General features: G+C 43.5%; 1 pseudogene; it reads left to right on the top strand.

Moving 5' to 3' along the window:
- Positions 1 to 8702, top strand: part of LOC109926205 — a 468382-nt pseudogene that overhangs the window by 3987 nt on the left and 455693 nt on the right.

Here is an 8702-nt window from a genome sequence, read left to right as displayed (position 1 = left end):
TGCTGCTTGGCCTGCTGTGTTCATCCAGCTCTGCACCTTGTTGTCTCTGAAGTTGAGGATTAACAGATCAGCTCCATGATGGAACAGACTCAATGAGCCAAATGCCTTCTTCTGCTCCTATCTCCACAGGCCTTATTGAAAGTAAGAAAAAAGCTTTTGAGCTCACAGTGCAGGCACAGTGAAATTGTACTGTTCTTTAAGGCTTGGACCATTTTACTGAATCAGTTTTTGTGAGTCTGTCTCTTTCTGATTGCGAGTGGAATTGTTGCACAATAAAGTCTACTATACTACTCCATATATGACGTAACTTGAGAAGTTTCTGCACCATGTCTAGGCAATGGATAAATCACAGTGTAAAGGCACTATCTCTCCAGGGGGTCAGACATTGTTATTTTATCACAGACCTCAATAGTTAAAGGAGTTGGTCATTGCCTGAAGTGGTCAGCAATGCTTAGCACTGGGTGGTCTACAGCACAACGTGAGTCAATGCATAAGTCACCAGAAACTAGGAGCTCATGGTGTGTCTAATCCCCAGTCTGTGTGTGACAGTTTTCACTTTGAAGACATTCATTTCACTGGGTCTTACAGTCTTACAGGTTGAAATACTTACCCTGCACACTTTTCACTTTCATTTCATATTACCACCAACTGTCCTCTAAGGTTTTGGCACACTATGATGACAAGCAAGAACTGGTATTGACATATGATGCCTCCCTGTACAACTCACGGGTAGTTTTTGCAAAGGTGTGGCACAATGAAGAAGAATGCCCACTAGCATATGCAGCTAGAACTCTGCAAAAATATGTCCAGATAGAGAAAGGAGGTTTAGCAGTCGTATTTGGAGACAGGAAGTTTCACCAAGACCTATACGGATGTAAATTAGTAATAATAATAGACACAAACCCCTGCTAGGCCTGCTTAAAGAGGACAAGACAGTGCCACTCATAGCTTCAGGCCAAATTCAGCAGTGCTCTCTAATATTAAGTGAATATACTTACAAGTTGAATCATTGTCCAGAAAGCCAAGTATCAAATGCAGATGCATTGAGCCACCTCCTCCCAGCAAATACCACTGGTGGTACTACCACTGGAAGACTCTGTAATAATTTTAAATTTTATGGACACACTTCCAGTCACAGCTGACAATGTCAGATTTTGGATGCAGAAATCTCTGGTCCTGGCAAAACTGAAACAGCTAATGGTGATGGGGAAAACCAACAGGCCATCACAACCACAACTGAAACTGTTTTTGGGCCCAGAGAGACCAGATCACTATAGAGGATGGCATAATATTATGGGGAGCAAGAGTAATTGTACTGAGCAAAGATCACCACAAAATACTGGCTGAACTCCACCTGGGTAATCCAGGGGTTTCCAAAATTACAAAATTGGCAAGGAGTTATGTCTGGTGGCCAGATTGGATGCTGACACAGCTATGTTAAAGGGAAGTGCCCAGATTGCCAACAAGGACAAAAATTATGGACAGCAGCTCTCCGTGGGAATGACTGGGTAAACCCTGTACTCTGTTACACATTGACTATACAGGTCTTTTCATGGGCTTAATGTTCTTAGTCATTGTGGATGCCCATTCAAATAGCTGGTCGTGCATAGAGTTCATTCACCAAACGTGGGGATGACGATAGAAAAACTGTGCGCATATTTTGCAATGCATAGGTTCCCGGAAGTGTTGGTCATAGATAATGAGCCATCGTTTACTAGCAGGGGATTTCAGTATTACCTGAGGTCTAACGATTTTCGTCATATGAGGGCAGCTCCATGCCATCCATCATCTAATGGCCTGGCAGAAAGAGCAGTGGGCAGGCTTAAAGAAACATCCCACAGCTTCATTAGATAACAAACTGTCCCTGTTCCTAGTTGATTATAGGACCATCCACCATGCAACTACAGGGATACTCCAACAGATTTGCTCTGATCTTCCTGGACTTAGGTGGGGTGGTGTGAAGGGGGTGCAGGGAGCAGGGAGGGTGAAATGGCATCAGGAATGCCAATGCTGAACACAAGATTACTCTAAGTGAGAAAGACAGTTTAATTCAGGAGACAAAGTTTGGTGTAGGAACCATGGAAATTACCCTGCATGGGCGAGAGGCATAGTTGACAAAAGGTCAGATCGAGTAACATATAATGTTCAGGTAGATGCGATGGTTCTGAACAAGCACGTGAACCATATGAAAGTTGAAAACTAGCAAACCGTGTGGCAGCAAAACATGCCCGGCTCAATAGTCTTTCTGACTGTTTTGGAACCCGTGGGTTCTCCCTCTCCATCAAGCATTGAAGGTGCGTCAGAAAGCTGAAATGGACACGGCAGATATCGCTGCCTCAACGCTTTTGCTACCTGAAGAGGAGAATGTATTTCTTCCGAGACACTCTGAGTGCAAAAAGTGAGCTACTGTATGTTACACGCTGCCCGTATCAGAGGCAGAGTTGGGGAAACCTGACCTGTTGCTAAAATGCCCCAGGAGAAGCTACAAAGAAAAGAACCGTGTGATGTCTTTGGACTCAGAAGGGGAAGGAAGTAATGATTGCAATGAAGTCAGCCAGGTGGACCTCATAGAATACGAATTCCCTGATTGGGGTTGTTAATCTGGTCCAATCAGGGAGTCCTGGCTGACATGCATTAATCGGAGTGTCAGAGTTCTATTCACTCTGAGAGCGGCTCTGAGGGAGCTGGATCAGTGTCAAGTACTATACACGTGTAAATAACCAGTGGCTTAGTGACAGGATATTGGCCTCTGTGGAGTTATTTCAGGGCAGAAGTGGTCGTTATTTCATGTTTTGACCAGAAACTGAACTACACCAATTCCATATGTATATATTGTGACTATAAGAGCAGATCAGAGGCTAGGAATCCTGCAGTGAGTAACTCACCTCGTGACTCTGCAAAGCCTGTCCACCATTTAAAAGGCACAAGTCAGGAGTGAATACTCCTTATTCGCCTGCATGAGAGCAATTCCAAAAAAACTCAAGAACCTTGACACCATCCAGGACAAAATAATCTACTTAATTTGTATTCCATCTACAAACAATCACTGCCCCCATCACTGACACTCAGAAACAGCACAGTTCATATCTACAATAAACACTACAGACATTCACCAGGTCTTCTTAGACATCATCTTCCATCTAGAAGAACAATGCCAGCAGATACATGGGAACATCAACACCAGCACATTCCCCTTCAAGCCACTCACCACCTGAGTGGCTTCGTATTACCATTCCTTCTGTGTTTCTGGGTCCTGGAACTCTCTTCCTACTGATATTATGGGTGCACCAACATCAAATGGACTGCAATGGCTCAAGAGGGCAGCTCAACACAACCTTCACAAGAGCACTAGGGATAAGTAATCAAAGCTGACCCAATCAGTGATGCCCACATCTCATCAACAAATTCAACTTTGCAGATTGGAGCTCCCAACTTGCCCTCATGGAAGCAGGTATTTTGTATCCTATGGATTTATGACTTGCTGCAGAATATTGCTGCCATGACAGCTACCACCATATCATTTGTTAGGTCTTTCAATGTGTGATTAACTTGATCGGCTCTAGTTTATTCCGTAATACAATGTTTAGTCTAAAACCACAACTATCTGGTTTGAAATGTACCATTACTATAGCCTCGCACTTGTGCTCACAATGTGGTCTCCTTTATATTGTTGAGGCCTAACACAGACTGGGTGAGCACTTTGTGGAAAACCTCCGTTCTGTCTGTAGAATGACCCTGAGCTTCCAGTTGCCTATCATTTCAATAACCAAGTTTGGGAAGTCCCATCCGAGTGATAGAGGAGTTTTCCCAATGGGGACTCTCACAGGTGGTACAGTCAGAACAGGGTAGGCTATTCACAGAGCAGGGATATAGGCAAGTTTGAAATGAGAGGTGGGGGTGGGGGCAGGTTGTTCACAAACCCCCAGTCTCCAGGTGTCGTGATAAACAGGAACCATACCCTCAAACCTCTTCTGCAGAAAGATCTCCCCAGTCAGGGCCTGAGGTGAGATGAGGTCCTCCCACTGAGACTCATGGGGCTGCGAGCAATAGAATCCAGAAGGATGGACTACTCCTGTCAGGAGATGGTGACTGGGCACCAGAGAACACCAGTGCCCATCCTGACTGAGACACAGCTGAAGGCAGTGACCAAAGATAAATTTACAGTGGAATTGTGGCAGGCATTGCATTCCCTGTATCTCAACATGACAACCACTGGAGCTCTGAACTGAAACCTCAGGAATGGGCTGTGTGAAACCAGGACATGGTGAGAAATGACATGAAGTGAGAGTGGCCCAGAGTCTATTGTGGACAAAGTCAGCCTTGAGGTGTCTGCAGTCTAGCTGCCCAAGTGGATCAAATGGGTTCACATTCATCAGATGAAGCTCCACCAAGCAGTAACCCCAGGCCCAGAGCTTCTGTGTAACCCTGGAATTCAATGCTGTGGGACTGGGCCAAAGTGGGACTGAGTCTGGATGGTGACAATGATTCGCCCATAGGTGACTCTCCAGATGTCGACACCTGGATTTCCCAAACTTTTTTCACAAATGGAGGCTGAGAATGCTCAAATCCCCAAGACAGAGAACAGCAACAGCAGCTCCGAGAAGGAGGAACAGGGACAGCAAATCCGGGTGGATCCTCATCTCATTGAACATTACATTCAGTTGGAGATGGGAATAATGTTCCTAGGACCTAATCTGCTCCCAGAGCAGGGGCTTTGGGGATTTTTACAGAACCATGAAGGTGGTGATGACCCTAGGATTCCTGACTGGGAATCTTCTCCAGATAAGCGGCATAAGAAACTGGAAATTGTCAAATAAAGTATATCTTCAGCAACACCAAAACAGTTTGGGAAGGTCAAGAAGGGAAAGGGTCTACATCATTTGCGACCCATCCATAAAGACAGTGATGGTATATAACCCTGGGTTCTGAGGAGAAGGGAAAACAGATGGGAGCAGATAGGGGATCCAAGGAATCATAGGATCATACAGCTCTGAAACAAATCCTTTGGTCCAATTTGTCCATGCTGACCAGATATCGTAAATTAATTGAGTCGCATTTTCCAGCATTTGGCCCATATCCATCTAAACCCTTCCTATTCATACACCAATCAAAATGTGTTTTAAATGTTCGAATTGTCCCCTCCTCCACCACCTCTTTTAGCAGTTCATTCCTTATACACACCAGATCTGTGTGAAAAAGGTATGTCTATGTCCCTTTTAAATCTCTCCCTTCTCATCTTAAACCTATGCCCTGAAATTTTGGACTCTGTTCCATGGCTAACTTTATCCACTTCTGATGTAAGGTTGTTGACTCAAGACATCAACACTTTTTATTGAAAGGAAGATAACATTGCTCAATCTTAGACAGAAATCGAAAATTCTGGAAATACTCCACAAATCAGGCAGTATGTTTGTGGAAAGGAACAGATTTACTGTTTCAGATTAGTGACCTTTTCTGAGAACTGAATGCTATCATGTATGATGTTTAGGATTAAATTGTTTCGCCTAAGATTTGTATTGTGACTATTATAAATGCTACTCAAAGTTTTTCAATAGGGCTGAAAAACAGATATAGAGGATTAGAAAGTAAGTTTGAATTGTTTTCCAAATACCTTTTTTCTTGATTTAATAGCAAGTTTGTAACTCAAACTGTGCTGACTGACTGACTCCTCCCCAGCCCAAGGGATTTTTTTTTTCACAGGACAAGCAATAAGCTCCTCCTGAGATAACACAGTGTGGAGCTGGAGGAGCACAGCAGGCCAGGCAGCATCAGAGGAGCAGGAAAGTTGATGTTTCAGGTCAGGACCCTTCTTCAGAAATGGGGGCTTCGCAGTGGGGTTATAACTCACTCAGAGATAGTAAGAACTGCCGATGCTGGAGTCAGAGATAACACAGTGTGCAGCTGGAGGAGCACAGCAGGCCAGGCAACATCAGAGGAGCAGGAAAGTTGACGTTTCGGGTTGGGCTTTTCCAGCTCCAGATTTATTGACTCTAGTTTCCAGCATCTGCAGTCCTTACTCTCTCTAAGTGACCCTTTGATGGTTTGTAAAAAGCCCAAAGTAAAATGTCTACAGATAGATGTGAATCTGCAATTGAGTAACACATACTAAACAATCCCAAGTCTGCTAATAGCTGTGTTAATAAACAACTTAAGATAATCGAGCTCATGACATGGCTCATTGACACTTGCTGGAAGCAACATGCACTCACATACAGGAACCTGCTCTCTGCAAACAGAAGGAATGTTTTCAAGCTTGGCTCTTTTGTTGAATTACCCAGGAACTATGGGACCCTATAGTTCACTGTTAATTCCTCGAAGGCAGTGACTCAGCCCATCAGAGTTGACTTGACAATCAATCAAAAGGTTTTTGCTCCCCACCCTCCCCCACCCTGAAGTGATGTTTGAAATTTGACATTTTTGCGTTTATTCTGATGAATGCAAGACAAAATGTTTCTCAACTTCTCTCACTGTCTCCCTTTTTTAAGCAATAGATTAATTTTGTTCGAGATTTATTTGAGGTAATTTAAAAAATTATTTTTGAAAGTCCATATACACAATGTCAAGTGTGTGACCCTGATCCACTCTGCCTGTTAGTTCATCAAAGAACTTGATTTAATTAGTCAAACACAACTGGCCTTTCACAGATCTATTCTGATGTTCAATTATTCTGTTATATTTTTCCAACTGTTTCAACGTTTTCCCATGGATTATTGACCCTATATGTTTCTCACCCATGTTGCACTAACTGGTCTGTAATTCAGGGCTTTATCTTCCTGCCACTTGTCAAATCAACTTTCTCCAGTGACATCTATCTGTTAATATGGAGGGTCACCTACAGAAACAAGATAATTATCACAGCCATGCACAGCCTGTCCTGTTGACAACCTCCCACAGAAGCTGAGTATCCTCATTGAAAATATTAGAAAGATTCCGCAAGTCAGACAGCAGAGAGAAGCTGAGCTAATGTAGAAGGTGAAGCATAAAGTCTGTTTCTCTGTCTATAAATGTTGTCTGACACCACAGCAATGTTTAAGAGACATTTAGACAGATGTGTGAACAGGCAGGGAATAGAATGATATGGACTATTTGCTGGCAGTTGGGATTAGTTTAGAATGGCTTCATGGTTGACACAGACAAATGGCCTGTTCCTGGGATCTAGTGATCTATGTTCTACTATGACCTTTAAAGTGGAGCTAAGGGGTCAGAGTGCTAAAAGGTATGGTGAAGCAGAGATACTGTGAGCATTCAGGGAGGTGCAACGTGAATGTGCACTGAGAGAGCTGGTAAACCGTCCTAAGACAGCTGGGCCCAATCCAAGAGCTGTGTGCCTGTCCTTGTGAACAAAGTATCCTGGCGGCAACAGCATTCCAATGATATTTGCTGGCATGCCCCAAAGTGCAAAATTAAAGTGCAGACACGTAGTGTAAGAGGATGGAAGGTGTTCCATGATGAATGCACATGTTGAATGTCAATGTCCATGGAAGTGGAATGTGTGCAGCTGCTGACTGGGAGCGTGCCCTGAGATACTAGTGGTGAAGATCAAGGTCCGGAGGAGTGAATGGTGAGCTGGAGTCACCAGGTACCCGCTCTGATTTTCATGTCGGGAATTCTCAATATCTGATTTAGTGGGAAAATAGGAACCTTCATATTAATGAGACAGAATTCACATTTTATGAGGGTGGTAGTAGCCAATAATTCCCATCAATAGGCATCTCACTGCTCCTGAGTGAGAATCTCAAATCAGAGTCTGGAACTCAAAATGTGACTTGTTGCTCCTGAGATGGAAAAAGGCCTTGCTGGATTTTTCACGTGATTCCCCCAGATTTCCTATCATAGCCCATGTTGTTCAGACCCCAATCAGATTCCTCCCGTAATGTTTACAAAGATGTGGAAGTGCCAGTGTTGAACAAGGTCAAAAGTCACACGACACCAGTTTATTGTTCAACAGGTTTAATTAAAAACACCAGCTTTCAGAGCGTTGCTCCTTCATTAGGTGTAGCAAGAGAGGCATCGAGGCACAGAATTTGTAAGTAAAAGATCAAAGGGTCATCCTACTAATGCGAATGTATTGAATAAACCTAAAATGGCTGGCTGACTCCCTCCTGTTAAATCTTTAATCAGTTAGAAAGGAGATGCAGGTTTCGACTGATTAAAATGCAAATCCCAGAATTTCTTTCAAGTCACTGCCCTGAGATAACTAAAGTGTTTTATCAATGCATACAAGAGGTGATATCTCAGGTAAGACAATGCATTTTAGGTGCATTTACATTTGCAGATACATTCCATTTTGTTGAAAAAACGCACAATTTGTAGACACAGTCAGTCAATGGGGCATTTGGAAATAAAACCAGTCTGACTCCAGGTTAAAATACAGATTCTAAACAAGGTCTCACACCTAAATGCATTGTCTGACCTGAGATGTCACCTCTTGTATACACTGATAAAACCTTTAGGTATCTCAGGGCAGTGACTTGAAAGAAATTCTGGGATTTGCATTTTAATCAATCGATGGCACGGTGGCTCAGTGGTTAGCACTGCTACCTCACAGCGCCCGGTGTCTGTGTTTGATTTCATCCTTGGGCAAATGTCTGTGTGGTGTTTGCACATTCTCCCCGTGTCTGTGTGGGTTTGCTCCGGTTTCCTCCCACAGTCCAAAGATGTGCAGCTAGGTGGATTGGCCATGCTAAATTGCCCATAGTGTT

This window comes from Rhincodon typus, chromosome 35 (assembly GCF_021869965.1).
Source record: "Rhincodon typus isolate 14 chromosome 35, sRhiTyp1.1, whole genome shotgun sequence".
NCBI lineage: Eukaryota > Metazoa > Chordata > Chondrichthyes > Orectolobiformes > Rhincodontidae > Rhincodon > Rhincodon typus.
Note: the sequence above shows the minus strand (reverse complement) of the source record. Positions and strands in the feature narration are given on the sequence as shown.